This window comes from Mixophyes fleayi, chromosome 5 (genome assembly GCF_038048845.1).
Source record: "Mixophyes fleayi isolate aMixFle1 chromosome 5, aMixFle1.hap1, whole genome shotgun sequence".
Lineage (NCBI taxonomy): Eukaryota > Metazoa > Chordata > Amphibia > Anura > Limnodynastidae > Mixophyes > Mixophyes fleayi.
The window spans coordinates 239,130,710-239,147,686 of record NC_134406.1 but is presented as its reverse complement, the minus strand read 5'-3'; positions in this window follow the sequence as shown (position 1 = coordinate 239,147,686).

The following is a 16,977-nucleotide window of genomic DNA, read 5'->3' as shown; positions in this document are numbered from 1 at the left end:
TAGTTTATAGGACACATTTACTGAAAAGTAATTGCTAGGTAAAGCCAACAGAGCATCCTACCAAAACTATTTGACCACTAGGGGCAGTGTTCTATTATGAACCACTGTTTATATGACCTATGCAGAGAAAGTATAACCAACATGGAATCATTATGTTTATTAACGCAGATATATAGAGAGATATAGTTGTTTATGCACAGTATACCTAGCGCAGTCAATTTATATGTTGTATAGCCATGGAGAATCACTTATGTTGCTTAAGCAAAAAGAAAGAAAGAAATGAATGCTTCTAAACAAAACATGTCAATACACCTTAAAATGAAATCTGTCATTGTTCCTTAAATAAGGAAGGACTTTCCTTTGCACTAAATTACAGCACTTGTGTGCAAAAGGCATCATAACCATACATGCCTACACTCCGGGAATGTCCGGGAGACACCAATTTCAGGGGGACCTCCTGAAAGAGCAGGCACCCTCCCAGATCTCGCCCACGTTCCTGAAGTGGACGGGTCCGGGGGAGATTGACGACGCAATTCGCAGCAATCATAGCCCCTGCTGTGCGTCGTCAGAAATCAATAATAATAAAATAAATCATTTTAGGTTTATTTTATTTTGTTTATATCTTCTAACTTTTTTTCTTTGTCTTTACCAATGTCTATTTTTCAAGAAATAAAGGAGGACGGGGCGTTAGAGTAGCCTGGACATGTGGGGAGCACAATTACTAATCTAGGACTTATTCAGCCACATTCCCTAGGGCAGCGTCACCTGTAAATACAGCACTGAGGATGGGAAAACAATTGCTGCCGTTATATATTATCAATTTGCTCAGGAAACAATACTGACTTTTGGGTCACTGGTATAGAAGTAAAAACATCATCTGCCAAAGCCATAGACTTGTAATGGCCATTTAAAATCGACTTTGTCATTAATACTTGTAATTGAATTTTAAAATATTTATGGGAGTAGAGGGCCCTCATGTTTTCTTCTAGAGTATCCAGAGACTCCCACTTTTCCATAAATTAATTTATTGTGGGTATTAGTTTTAAAATTAAAAATACCATTGTGTGTGTTTCTTTTAAGTATTGTTTTAAATTACAATTAATCTAAACACACATTTTACTTATTTGCTAAATTACAATTTATTTGCTAAATAAAATGACACTTAATCTAAACACATTTAACTTGTCATGCGTTTCCATTAGAATTAGAGAAGAGCTGAGAAAGTCATTGTACTGGCCTTGTGAAATATTAATATGTACATACATGCCTATTTATTTTTGTAGCCCCACTACATATACAGATCGCTACATTGTCAATAAGACTATTAGTATACTAGGACGTATGAGCGATGTACACAAGGTGTCACCCTCTGCTATGTGCAGACAGGTCCAATTACTAGTATCGATAAGCTTCTTCCATGTTGGTTTAGTCACTTTGAGAGTTCATTTTTCCAAATTAGTCCCTGGACAACAGGGACAATCAATTTCACAATCCTCTGAAATGGATTGCTGCCAAATAAGACACTTTCAATCTCTCCTTTCTGCAGGTAGCCACTTTCCAATTAAAATATAACGAAACGAGACTGAACTCCAGGGAAAAAAAAAATGTGTCCTTCCACCAAACCCCCGATCACACTTCCCAAAGTCATAAAACCACGAGGGTACTATGTCAGATTTCTGGTGGTCTGTGAGATACTCCCCACTGCCAGTGCCCTGAGCGGGTTCATTGATGGAAAGCTGTTTGGACAAGCTTCTAACCAACATCCCTGCCAGAGCTAATTACATAATAAGATATCAGTCTGTGAGCCTGGAGGATCATGGGAGCAGAAATGCCAGTATGGATATCTCCCAAAACGTGGTGGTTTTGGTCTTGAGGGAGTTGGGACCAGGGAAGGAATACATTATTTTCACGGAGTTCTCTTTAGTAAAAGACATGACCTCAGAAAGTAAATGATAAAATGTTTATGTTTACGTGTGAGGCACTCTAGTGTGAATTTATGTGGGAATATAGATCCACTTTAAAATTATTATATCCTAGTGGTAAATATATTTATACACCATTATATATTTTTTTTCCTTTCCTTTTCTTGAGCATCTTTCGCTAAATGTCTCACAGCCAATACTATGTTGTTCTTTATACTCTAAAAGTACATGTCTCTTGTTGCTGTTTTCCTTGGGGAAAAATGTTATTCAACCAGTTGTTGACATGTAATTTATATGTATCTGTGTTTTTAATAAACTTTATTACTTTAGTGTGTTATTTCAGTTATGTTGGCTGACATTATAATTTGTACCTGACAACCTGTAAGAGGTACTAGTTAATGTGTTGTCAGTTTCACCAGATGGGAGGAAAGCACAGCTCTCAGTTGTATATTATTTAATGTTAATTGACATCAAAGGGATATTTTCGCTGAATTACAAATTGCTATTATATGAAAAGTACATGTATACTGCTGTATGTAGTTGTTTTCTGGGAAGCTTTAATACATGCCCTTACATTCTGGACACTACAGAGACAATTATGAAAAAGTATGCACCCAAAAAAAAGGTGCTGTAAAACATAGTAACGAGATTCTGTAATTAATTTAGTGGTTTATTATTCAACAGCGGTACCATTCAGAAATCGTAGCGATACATAATGCAGTACTGCTGCAATAGACCATGCTGGGGCTGCTCTGGGAGCCCCAGTGAAGACTTCTTCCTTCACTTTTTACAGTTCACCAGGCAGCCTAACGCTGTTGGCGAATGGACAAGCACTGTGCACACATACATAGCGCTTCCACCTGGGAGGGATGTAGTGAAACTGGAGAGGCTTCAGCTGGATCCTTTTGAAAATGATAGGTGATGTCATCCTCTATATTAAGCTTTTCGCAGCTTAATAAATTGAATAACTTCACAGCCCCCATATTGATATGTGGGGTCAATGTTGAGCAACGTTAAATGGGTTATGAAATCTATGATTTCTCCTCGGTTGAACCCTTCTTAAATTATGCAATCGCCATTTAATCGAGAAAACTGCTGTTTTCTCAATTTTTATAGCTGAATAGAACCTTGTGTATATAGAAAATGAAAGCAAATATATAAAGTTGCACATAATTTATATGTAAATTATGGATAATGTCATTAATCCAGATGATTTTATAACCAAATGTACTTGTTACCTACATATATGGGACTGGTACACTTAGAGGTAGAAGCAATATTCTTGATACTATATCAATTCGCCACTAATCAGTGACATCACTGAGACACTTCGGGCTGGATACATTCTCCTGGACAAACCATGTTACAATATAAGGGGTACAAATTAGTTTATTATTTTGCACATAAGTTCAATACTGGCTGTTTTTTTTCATATAGCACACAAATACTTGATCATTTTATTTTTACACTGAAATTTAAAATTGATCTATATTCCCTACCCAAATTATAAATATTTCCCCATATTATAAATTTACCTCCCCTCCTATAACACTCCTATAGGTAGGTGTTTTTACAGTGCAGTGCAGATTGTACCTGGACCCCGGATGTTCTTCTTTGAATCACGACACGGCAGTGGGACAGAGAACCCTCTAGGACACCGTAAAAAAAATAAGTAACATCTAATTTATCATTTGGGAACAATATAGTACTAAAATGTTTTTGGGCAAATAATGATTAGCAACAGATAACATATAATTACAATTTTCTAGTTATAAGCAATGCTACTTCCAACGTTTTACTCTTAATATAACACAATATTCACTGCCTTTGAGTGTTTTGGCAACAGTTATAGAAATTGCACACGGATTAAACACATTTTAAAGTTCTGCATACAGCATATCAGATAAAACAATCACTCTTATCCTTTCTCTATGAATCAGTTGTCTGTGTGGAAATGATCATAGCTAGGCAATATGTCTGCCAACCACAAGATGGAGAATGTCTCTGAGGTGACAACCACAAGATGGAGAATGTCTCTGAGGTGACAACCACAAGATGGAGAACGTCTCTGAGGTGACACCCACAAGATGGAGAATGTTTCTGAGGTGACAACCACAAGATGGAGAATGTCTCTGAGGTGACAACTACATGATGGAGAATGTCTCTGAGGTGACAACCACAAGATGGAGAATGTCTCTGAGGTGACAACTACATGATGGAGAATGTCTCTGAGGTGACAACTACAAGATGGAGAATGTCTCTGAGGTGACAACTACAAGATGGAGAATGTCTCTGAGGTGACAACCACAAGATGGAGAATGTCTCTGAGGTGACAACCACAAAATGGAGAATGTCTCTGAGGTGACAACCACAAGATGGAGAATGTCTCTGAGGTAACAGTTGGTTACAGTTATAATGAAGGTTCTGTATAACTGAGGTAAGAGTCTCTGTCACTGGACACACGTTACACTTATCTGGTGATTAAACATAACTATCAGTCAAATGTTGAGTACATTTCTTATAAATTGGGAGGAATAAATAATACTGATATTCTAATAAATATGTGAAACTATTGGTTGTTTTCCTGTCAGAGTAATTGTCACTTTTATCTCTTTCTATCTCTTTATTAATTTCTCTTTATAATGTTATCTTTCTCACACTTTTTATTGTCTGTCTCAGATTTCTTTCTCACTGTGTCTCACCACCTTTGTTGATTGCTGCTCTTCTGTCCCTCTATCAGTTTTCCTGGTCACGGCTGCTGTCACTCCAGACCGTGAGCTGTCTTTTCCCTCCATGTTTCACAAGGCTCCTCAGCCCTCTCTCTGTTACCCTGCTTCTCCTTTGAATCACAGTCTCCACAGTATATTTTTCTTTCCTGTCACACACAACACAGAACTTTCCAGCAGCCCTCACAGACTGGATTTACGCTAAGACCTAAAGTCTTTCCTGTATGATGCTGTGAGACAGTCCTGGTCCCCTGGGTCCTAGTGTCCGGCGGTTTTCTGGGTATCACACATCATGGTTTTGCCCAGGTGCAAAGTTACTCCTTTTTTATGCTTTGCTCTACTTAATGACTCAGGCCCTTCATAACCAATATCCATGAGGCACTGGTTCCTAGTGCATTTTCATTAATATTGTCCATGCCACATAATGGCTGCCTCTTCTGTATGTAGGTGGCAGGTTTTGTTTTTAAACTGCAAATGTCGATTCATGATGTCATACACACACAATGTGCTAGTTTATACACAAAGTGCATAAATTAGCCTGTCAAGATGACAGAAACTGCTGGTGGAGTGCTAAGGCTGGAGCCTTCTGTTTGTAAGAGCTCATCTGTTCTGGTATTCCAAGCTAAACGCAAACTAAGTGTAGGATGTGGCTGGTATTGCGCTTACATGCTAAAACATACTACAGCACGAGATATTTATTTTCAGGTGGAGACTGCAGCAAAGGCTCTCCCGACAATACAAATTTCCTTTCATGTTCTTAGAAGCGAGTTGCCTGTTTCACCATCCAGACACATTTTATGCAGGAAGGAGCATCTAAAGTGCAATTCTACTCAGGAGATAAAAAAACATTAAAAACTATAAAAAAAAATAGTGACACATGGTTTAGATTACCCTTTACTACCAATAGCCTATTTTAAGCATGAATGAGCAGTATTTTAGGTGAAAAACGGAAAACAAAATTGCAAAAAATCAAGGGCTGGTCCAAAAGTGACTCTTTTGGGCATATGCATTTCCATTAGGGCCTGCAATACTGGGTATCCCTGATCGAATATATTGATAAATGTAACAGCAATGTAAATAATGTTATATTGCTAACTGATTGTACTCATTGCTCTATTTCTGTTTTACATTTCTTTCGGGCTAGGTTTGGATTTTAAAACTGTTTTTTTAAAAAAAAATGCATTAGCAATTTTATATGTTTCTAGATGCATTGCATAATTTCAGATCCACCTAAATACAATAAATATGTGGAGAAGATGATCACATTGACCTTGCCTTCTAAGGGAATTAATGCACCCAACCATAACAGGAATATATCTCACAACTGCCTTCACAGCTGGAAACAATCACTCAGGGCTGTAGAGTACTATAGGTTTCTCTACATATGCATTTGTCTCTATGCTGAGAACAAGCTGAAGGATGATTTATCCAACTCCATCACTTTCCTCCACTGCTGTTAGGAACTCCTCCAGCTAGTACAGCAAAACCCGGAGTCTGCTCTGAAGTCTGGTATTCACTGTTGCCCCTAGTGGTGGGGACGGGCTTGGCTGCAGACAAACAGAGGGTCGGGATATGTGTACCGGCTAAGGAGAACCCAGGAATAGAGTGTTATGGCAGACAGCAACGTGGGGTCCAGGCAGAGTCGGTGCCGGCAGCAGACAACGTAACCACAGAACAAACCAAAGTCAGGGGTCACAGGCACAGGTTCGGAATCCAGGGACAGGTGAAAGATCAGGGTCACTAGCAGAGAATCAGAATCCGGGTTCAGGCAGTAGATCAAGGTCAGAAGCACAGGTTCAGAATCCAGGAACAGGCAAGGGTCATACACGGGAAATCAATCTTAGGTTAAACACCAAACACAGGGACAAAGAAGCAGGCAGCAGTACTGAAACAGGACACTATAACCGGCAGTGAGGCTCAGTCCTCACTGCCTTAAATAGACCAAGCAGCCAATCAGAGAAGAGCCCTACAGAATCCCCAGGTGCAGCCTAATTAATACATAGCCCTGCCAACCAATTAGGGGAGAGAGAGCAGTTGCTGCTTAATGACCAAGGCTGAGCAGCTGAACCTACACAGACCTGCGCGCGCGCGCCCGGCTGTTTGACAGCTGGCTGGGCGTGGCGGCAGGAGAACTACAGCGTCCCGGTTGTTGCCCAGGCAACCGGGACGAAGGCCCCGGAAATGACGTCCCGGTCGTCATAGCGACGGCCGGGACAGCTGTGGACAGAAGGTGAGAGTCGCGGCGGTGCCCGCGGCCGCCGCAACTGCTAACAGTATCCCCCCCTTGAGGAGGGGTCAAGGAACCCCCGACATCCTGGCTTTGTAGGAAACTTCTTAAAAAATTCTGTAATGAGTCTCTCAGCGCGAAGACGCCTCTGTGGTATCCAAGTTCGCTCTTCTGGGCCGTAACCCTTCCAATGGACTAGGAACTGGACCTGCCCTTGAACTTTCCTTGAGTCCAGAATTTTTTCAACGATAAATTCACGAACTCCGTTTACAAGTAGAGTCCGTGGCCTATTTGGATGTGGTTGATTGAATTTGCTAGGAGCAAGGGCTTTCTTTAGAAGAGAACAATGAAATGTAGAAGGTATTTTTAAAGAAGGTGGTAATTTGAGCCTGAATGCCACTGGATTCACCCGTTTTTCAATGGTAAATGGTCTAATATATCGGGGTTCCAGCTTCTTGCAGGGTTGTCTTAATTTTATGTTCTGTGTGGACAACCAGACTCAATCCCTTACCTTCAATGAACACGTACCACGATGGCGATCAGCAAAGGCTTTGAATTTTTGGGAGGCTTGAGCTAGTGCAGAGGTTATCTTTATTCTTACAAATTGCATATGCAATGGCTTGTATTCAACATGAAACAGGCAATCTTCTCCATGTAAGACACAGGTTATATAGAAGTAACACCACCCCTCTTACATACGTCACTAATCACTTCACATACTTTAAAGAATATACCTCATAAGGACAAAGTTGGTTACATATATTCTTTACAACCTCATCATTGTACATAGAATTCTATGCCTAAGCAGGTCAAAGGGCATATGTGACCTCTTACACTCTTCTCTCTATATAGCATGACAACTGGTAAATATTTTAACATCCTATTAATAGTGGCTCATTGTGAGGTATAACATACAAAGAAAAATTTAACCCATTGCACAGAAAATAAAAAGAAACCATTTGACCATACAGATTTCACACATATCAACTGTCACACGCCGGACTCCCGCTGTCTCCGCGGGAGCCGGCGCCTGTCCCCGCTGACTCTGGAGGTCTCCTCCACCAGGATTCTCCCCCTGTTTAACAAAAACTCACTTACCTGGTTCCACGCCGCTGCCACCGTCCAGCGCTGTCTGTTCCCCTCTTCCGTTCAGCGCTCAGTGTTCTGCGCATGCGCAGAACTGTCTAGTCCTTTTCTGTGCTCTCACTGCCCTCTATTGGCTGCCTAATAGGAACTGCACTATATCTAAACCCTATGACCAGAACTCAATGCTGGTTCTTTCAGTCAGTCCCTGACTCTAGTATTGGATACAGCTCCTGTGTTTTGCTCCTCTCCGAGGTTCCAAGCCGCTATTCCTCCGGGAACACCACCTCTGGTGGCTTCGCTACCGAAGCTCCGGCCAGCACCCCCCAAGTGGCAACTATATTCTACGTCTGCAAGCCAACTTCCGAGTATCTACGTTGCAGTATCTCCCTGCTATTTCCACTCCCAAGTGGCAACGTCGCTAAAACATTACCGGCATCATCTCGATCAAGTGGCAAGTTTATCCCTCATTGATTCTACGCTCTCTCTATTGTGGTTCACTGGGAACTTCCTTAGGGGACCGCGACCTGCAAGTGGAAGCCGCAAAAGCCCATATTCCCTTGCGGGAATCACTGGTGAACACCTTTCACTTGTTAGACTCCGCGCCCCTAGCGAGAGTAACGCCAATCCCGGATGAACTACTAGGATCCGGTTTTAACCCTACTGGTACGTGACATCAACATTGTTTTATCCAACATATATTTGTACCATAATTTATTCCATTACATTCCGGGATCACCAACCGGAACAGCAGAAGAGAAAGAGTTAGATTACAGAAGAATGGGGATGTGTGTGTTGCAGAATGGCAGGAATTGTTGTAAGCGAATTTCGCCCAGGGCAAGAGAGAGGACCAATTATAGTGGAATTTGGAAACATAGATGCGGAGGAACTGTTCCAAGGACTGATTGGTTCTTTCCGTCTGACCATTCGACTGAGGGTGGTAAGCAGAGGACAAACTGATACTAATTCTTATGGAATTACAAAAAGACCTCCAAAATTGTGCAATTAATTGAGACCCTCGAGGGTATAAAGTGTGCCATCTTGCTTAACCGATCAACAACTACCCAGATGGTGTTATGACCCGAACACAAAGGGAGGTCGACAATAAAGTCCATGGAAATATGGGTCCATGGCCTGTTTGGGATTGGCAAAGGTAGAAGTTGACGCAGAGGGCGGATTCTGGAAGACTTGTTAGTGGCACATCCTGGGCAAGCGCGGACATAGTTTTCCACATCAGAAGACAAGGTGGGCCACCAAAGCCAGTGGAAAAGTATTTCTATGGTTTTCTGAATACCGGGATGACCTGCTGAGCGGTTGTCGTGACATTCGATGAGGGCCAACTTCCTCAGATGAACTGGGACAAACAATTTATCAGCGGGTGTCTGAGCTGGAGCAATTTTCTGAAAACGACGGAGTGTGACCCCAAGATCCGGAGTTAGACCGACATGAATGAAGGTCGAGGAAATTATAGGTTGCGGGTCAGGAGGCTGAGGATGGGATGCCATAAAACTCTGAGACAGAGAATCAGCCTTGGTATTCTTCGATCCCGGACAGTAAGTGATGAGGAAATTGAACCGGGTGAAAAACAAAGCCCAGCAAACCTGTCGAGGATTTAGAGTTTTGGCGGTCTGTATATACTGAAGGTTTTTGTGGTCAGTGAAAATGGTCATAATGTGAGATGCTCCTTCTAACCAATGCTGCCATTCTTCGAGGGCCCACTTGATGGCCAATAACTCCCTTTTCCCAACATCGTAATTAATTTCGGCAGATGAGAATTTCCTGGACAGATATGCACATGGGTGCAATTTTTTGCTTTGAGGATCTCTTTGAGAGAGAATGGCGCCTCCTCCTACATCCGAGGCATCTACTTCTACAATGAATGGAAGCTCAGGATCTGGGTGCCTGAGAACGGGTACAGATGTGAAGGCAACTTTAAGGGCAGAAAAGCTCGCCAACGCCTCTAAAGACCAATTAGCTGGGTTTGCGCCCTTCCGGGTGAGGGCCGTAATAGGAGCCGCCAAAGAAGAAAAAGAGCGTATAAACCTCCGGTAATAGTTGGCGAAACCAAGGAACCTTTGGATCGTCTTGAGGTTTGTAGGAAGAACCCAGTCTTGGATTGCTTGGACTTTACTGGGGTCCATGGAGAAGCCAGAAGAAGAAATGATGTAGCCTAAGAAGGCCACTCTGGGGACTTCGAATTCGCACTTCTCCAACTTTGAGTAGAGGTGGTGTTGGCGTAATTTCTCCAGAACTTCCCGAACGTGTTGGTGGTGCTGGAACAAGGACTGAGAATTAAAATATCATCTAAATAAACCACCACGGTCTTACCCAAGAATTCTCACAAGATGTCATTGATTAGATCTTGGAAGACCGCCGGGGCGTAACACAATCCAAATGGCATCACCAAATATTCATAATGCCCAGAGAGGGTATTAAATGCTGTCTTCCATTCTTCTCCCTGTCTGATGCGGATGAGATTATAGGCTCCCCGCAGGTCAATCTTGGAGAAGATGGTGGCAGACTTGAGCTGGTCAAACAGAACAGAAATCAAAGGCAGTGGATAAGTATTTTTAATTGTGATCTTATTCAGCCCACGAAAGTCGATGCAGGGTCTCAGACTGCCATCTTTTTTGGCCACGAAGAAACATCCAGCACCTACGGGAGATTTGGAGGGGCAGATGAATCCTTTCTTTAGGTTCTCCTCCACGTACAGTTCCATGGCTAGAGTTTCAGGGGCAGACAAAGAATATAGACGCCCTTTGGGCAATTTTGAACCCCGCACAAGCTCGATAGCACAGTGATAGTCCCGATGAGGCGGGAGAGAGTCAGCCTTCTGTTTACAGAATACATCACTGAAGTCCTGGTAGGGTGCAGGCAACAATTCTGGACTAGGCTGCAGAGTTCTGAGAGGCAGGATCAAACAAGAAGTAGAGCACTCTGGACTCTAACGGATGTTCTCCTCTTTTCCAATCGATAAGGGGATTATGGCTGCGAAGCCACGGATACCCCAGAATCAACGGAGCAGAGGGACAGGTAATTAGGTAGAATGAGAGTTCCTCCGTATGGAGGGCTCCCACAGACAACCGTTCCGTTGGAGTGTTCACGAGGATTCTACCCCCAGGCAAGGGGTTACCATCCAAACCACAGGTGGTAATGCTTGATCCTAACTTGATATCCGGAATGTCAAGCGTCCGAGCCAAGTGAATATCCAGGAAGTTACCTGCTGCACCACTATCAAGGAAAGCTGTCACATCCACAAATTTGTCACGGAAGGCTAGACGTCCAGGAACCAACAAAGAGTTTTCTGAAGAGATAATTTGAAGACCTAAGCTCACCTCTTCACTAGCGCTTAGGCTTTGGCGTTTCCCGACTTGTTGGGACAGGAGCGTACAAGGTGGCCTGATTGGCCACAATACAAGCAAAGGCCTAGTGATAGTCTTCTGGAGCATTCCTCTGGAGGCAGGCGATAAGCACCCAGCTGCATGGGTTCAGGGGAATCTGGCAACGTAGCACTAGAACTGGGTGGTGAGCCAACAGGTATGGACGACTCCTGTTCAGCTTTCCTCTCTCTAATTTGACGGTCAATTTCAATGACAGCTGCATCAAATCTTCCAGAGAGACGGGTATGGGATACTGAACTAAGGAGTCCTTAATTTGCTTGGTGAGACCCAGGCGGAATTGACTCTGCAGTGCCAGATCATTCCAGGCACTATCGGTGGACCATTGTCGAAATTCCGCACAATATTCCTCAGCGGAACGCCGTCCTTGCCTTAATGCCCGGAGATGAGACTCAGCTGAGGCCACCCTGTCTGGGTCATCATATAGCAACCCCAGGGCCTGGAAGAAGGCATCCACGGTCTGTAAGGCTGGACTGGTTGGTGGAAGGAAGAAGGCCCAAGACTTAGGGTCGCCCTGGAGTAGAGAGATAACAATTCCTACTCTTAGCTGTTCGGAACCGGAGGAGCATGGTCTGAGGCGGAAGTATAACCTGCAACTCTCTTTAAAGTTGCGGAAAGCAGACCTGCTTCCTGAGAACCGGTCAGGCAAATTCATTTTTGGCTCTGGTATGACGCCAGCGGAGGCTTGCTGAGGCTGCAGGTTTCTGGAAGCCTCTTCTTGAGCTGCCAAGCGCTGGGATAGGCCCTGTACTACTTGAGAAATCGCCTGGATCTGGTTAGCCAGGACCTGGGCTGGAGAAAGATTCGAGTCGCTGTTGTCCATGGCAAAATAACACCAATCTTCACTGGCCGGTTATAATGTTAGGAACTCCTCCAGCTAATACAGCAAAACCCGGAGTCTGCTCTGAAGCCTGTCCCCACCACTGTTGGCCCTAGTGGTGGGGACAGGCTTGCCCAGGAATAGAGTGTTATGGCAGACAGCAGCGTGGGGTCCAGGCAGAGTCGGTGCCGGCAGCAGACAACGTAACCACAGAACAAACCAAGGTCAAGGGTCACAGGCACAGGTTCAGAATCCAGGGACAGGCGAAAGATCAGGGTCACTAGCAGAGAATGAGAATCCGGGTTCAGGCAGTAGATCAGGGTCAGAAGCACAGGTTCAGAATCCAGGAACAGGCAAGGGTCATACACGGGAAATCAATCTTAGGTTAAACACCAAACACAGGGACAAAGAAGCAGGCAGCAGTACTGAAACAGGAAACTATAACCGGCAGTGAGGCTCAGTCCTCACTGCCTTAAATAGACTAAGCAGCCAATCAGAGAAGAGCCCTACAAAATCCTCAGGAGCAGACTAATTAATACATAGCCCCGCCAACCTATGAGGGGGAGAGAGAGCAGTTGCTGCTTAATGACCAACGCTGAGCAGCTGAACCTACACAGACCTGCACGCGCGCCCGGCTGTTTGACAGCTGGCCGGGCGTGGCAGCAGGAGAACTACAGCATCCCGGTTGTTGCCCAAGCAACCGGGGCGAAGACCCCGGAAATCACGTCCCGGTCATCATAGCGATGGCCGGGACAGCTGCGGACAGAAGGTGAGAGTCGCTACTTCTAACAACTGCTAAGTAGCCCATTACATGGGCTCTTTCTAACACTGAACTTGCATATGTGCATTGCCAGGTGTCATGATTTTGCACTGTAACCTGAGATATCAGGCTTCCTCTGATGAAGTTGGCTGTGTGCACCACAAGTTGAAGTTTGCAGTAATTTAATCTGCAGTTTCTTGTGTGTCTTGCGTACTTCATTAATGGGTTGATATGCATTGTCTTTTTTCTGAGGACACATTCCCCTCAGAGCTTCATGCTGACATGATCTTAGACACCGTTGCTTGTAAAACATTAGAAAGTTGAGCTGAACCTCCTGATAAGCGCACACCAACAATCACCCCTCTTTTAAAGTTATTGAGGTCTACACTTGAAGCCATGCTAGTCATAGTACTCCAGCATTTGTATCTATGACCCTGATACTGGGATGTTTGCTTAATTCTGATTATACATGAACCCATGAATATATGAATACATGACCTCACACTCACATATCTTTGACCTTGACACACGATACTCTCCCTCTCATTCTGGTACATCTGCCTCTGACCTGCACTTCACCTCTACTCTGATAACCACCTCTCAATCCAGTGTATTTTAACCACTTATTGATATATTAGCCCTCCTGGGTTTTTTCTCAATAAGCTGAATAAACTGCATATGCTATATTGTGTTCCAATCATTACATTAATTACATTCTGCTATACCACCATCTGTTACACAAATATGGAAGCCATATAGCAATTTTGTTTTGTATCCTATTTCTTTGCCAAACTGCCCTAATGTAGAACGATTAGTAATATTCTGGAAAAGAGATTTAACTAACCAGTGGGTATTGGTTGCTGTATGATTTCTCATACTTCAATCTAATCAGGATGCTCCCTCCTGTCAAGCTGATTGATGATACACAAGCTCAGTATAGGCTGCTTATATCTTCTAAAACCCAATTACAAATGTTAGCCATGTAATATTGAGATCTTTATGACAGCAACTTCCTACATCTGTCAACTTTCTGCTGAACGACTGAATACAAATGTAAGGCTTTACCTCATTGTATAACAATGCAAGAGGACATATGGGAACTTGACTTTAAACATTGAACTTAAACATTGAACATATTTATGCCTGTAGAATCTTGTATACTTTCCTATATATACCGTTCAGCCACAACATTAAAACCACCTGTCTAATATTGTGTAGGCCCCCCTCGTGCTGCCAAAACAGCTCTAACCCATTGAAGCATGGTCTCCACAACACCTATGCAGGTGTCCTGTGGTATCTGGTACCAAGATATTAGCAGAAGATCCTTTAAGTCGTGTAAGTAGCGAGGTGTGGACTTCATGGCTCATACCTGTTTTCCCACACATGCTCAATAGGCTTGAGAACTGGGGAATTCGGAAGTCAAATCAACACCTTAATCTCTTTTAATGATCTTTAAACCATTCCAGAACAATTTTTGCAGAGTGGCAGGGTGCATTATCCTGCTGAAAGAGGCCACTGCCATCAGGGAGTACCGTTGCCATGAAGGGGTGTATTTGGTCTGCAACAATATTTAGGTAGCTGGCACGTGTCAAAGTAACATCCACACAAATGCCAGGACCCAAGGATTCCCAGCAGCACATTGCCCAAGCCATCACACTACCTCCGCCAGCTTGCCTTATTCCTATATTGCCTTCTGATGCCATCTCTAGCCCAGGTAAACGACGCACCCAGCCGTCTACATTATGCAAAAGAAAACGTGATTCATCAGACCAGGACACTTTTTTCCAGTGCTCCATGATCCAATTATGGTTCTCACGTGTCCATTGTAGGCGCTTTTGGTGGACAATGCTACGCAGCCCCATACGCAGCAAGCTGCGATGCACTGTGTGTTCTGACACCTTTCTATCATAGCCAGCATTAACTTTTCAGCAATTTGTGCTACAGTAGCTTTTCTATGGGATTGGACCAGCCGGGCTAGTCTTTGCTCCCCAGGCGCACGAATGAGCCTTGGGTGCCCACATCCTGTTGCCGGTTCATTGGTTGTCCTTCCTTGGACCACTTTTGGTAGGTGCTAATCACTATATACCGGGAACACCGCACAAGGCCGTTTTGGAGATGCTCTGACCCAGTCATCTAGCTATCACAATTTGGCCCTTGCCAAAGTCACTCAGATCCTTATGCTTGCCCATTTTGTCTACTTCCAACACATTAACTTCAAGAACTGACTGTTCACTTGCTGCCTATGATATCCCACGCTTGACAGGTGCCATTGTAAGAAGATAATCAATGTTACTCACTTCACTTGTCAGTAGTTTTAATGTTGTGTCTGATCTGTATATGTTTATTTTAAAAGTACTTGCACTTCAGTGCAGTGTGGGATTAAGGAGATCTAAGGCCCTGGACACGCGAGTCTAGAATACATGTTAAGCCACAAACCTTTTTCTTTCCCTGCCATTCTTCATGCAGAGCCTGAATGTGATACCTACCATATCACAGGGATCAAATAATCTCCAAACAAGGGGAACAGAATATACTACATAATGCTAAAGTGCTACCTAAAAAGGAGATCTTAAAGGCATTAACGACTTGCATCTAGGCCAATGTCCCTGAGCCTGTTCTTCTGATTCAGAAGTGGGTAGACAACTTCATCTAATTAGCGCAAATTTACAAGAGAGTAAACACCAATACATAGATCAGTGGGAAAATGCTTTAAATAATTTTCTCTCCATGAGACAATAGGGAAGGATTTGGTAAGTTGCAGCCTCTTCCTCAGTATGTGTCACCACAAAGGAAAACTACATCATAATGAATTCTTGGTACATCACTCCCACTGGGTTCCATAAGACATTTCCAACGGTATCGAACAAATGTTGGAAAAATAATTGACATAAAGTACTTTAATCCACATTTCTTTGGTCGTGTTCAGTTATTGCAATACTTTGAAGGACAGGAGTGACTTTTATATACTGGGTCACCTATCTTAAATTAATCTTAATCCTAGGAATCTTCTTCTGGGATTTTCTCCTTGGGAGATTCCCATATATAAGGAAATATGAATTAATCACATAACAACAGCTGATAAGCATTTAAATGAGTAGTTATTAGAGACAAACAGTTCTTCCTCCTGCTCAAGTTATCCAGAAGGTCTGGGGGGGTCTTAGAAATGGAAAAGTTAACGGTTTTCCTAATAGACACTACAACTACTTTAAAATTATTTCCATTTCAGCCCCCTAGTTATAAGACATGAGTCCCCCCAAAAATACCAGTATTCTTTCTAGAATGTCATTAAATTCAAATCACAGCTTCACCTACCAGTAATACCCTGCTCATAAATGCTCATGTTTCTTTCACATCTGTAGTGTTCTCTTTTGCCTCTTTTTACAACTATAGGATTTGATGACTACATATCATTGACAGGTATCTGTTTTATGCACTCCTTATAAAAAATAAATAATAATGTTATTTTCAGTAAGTATAATGACCACTATGACTAGTGCACAAACCTAATGTGCCAATAAAAATGCATAAAGCAAATCAATGAGCAGCATTGAGTGCTGCATGGCGCCCAGGGTGTAAAAGATTGCACGGGTCTATTGTAGGACTTAAACAAATTGGTGACATTACTTGGTGAGAACAGAGTAGGTGCAAGCATGCACCTACTTTTGCACCTATGTGCAAAATTTGCAGGACAAGATTCCTTAAATGAGATAAAGACAGCGGCATGGTCCTGGCCTAAGGTAACACAAGAAGTGAACTGCAGGGGAGGGAGAGAGCTGTGTGTGTGTGTGTGTGAGGGGGGGGGGGTGCTGTGAAGGAGGGGGGGCATGAATGGAAACAGTGGTGGGTTAATACTATCCTGAGGGTGGGGACCCTGGAGGTGGGCAGAGAGAGAACTTGTGGGGAGGAACCCAGTATCGCAATAACCATTCTAATTGAGGAGACGCTTACTAGTACTGTTGCTTTAAATAATTTACATAAATGGGGCGCCACATTTATGCCAGATGTGGCCTGACAGTAAAAGTCACATTACCCTATTAGTGC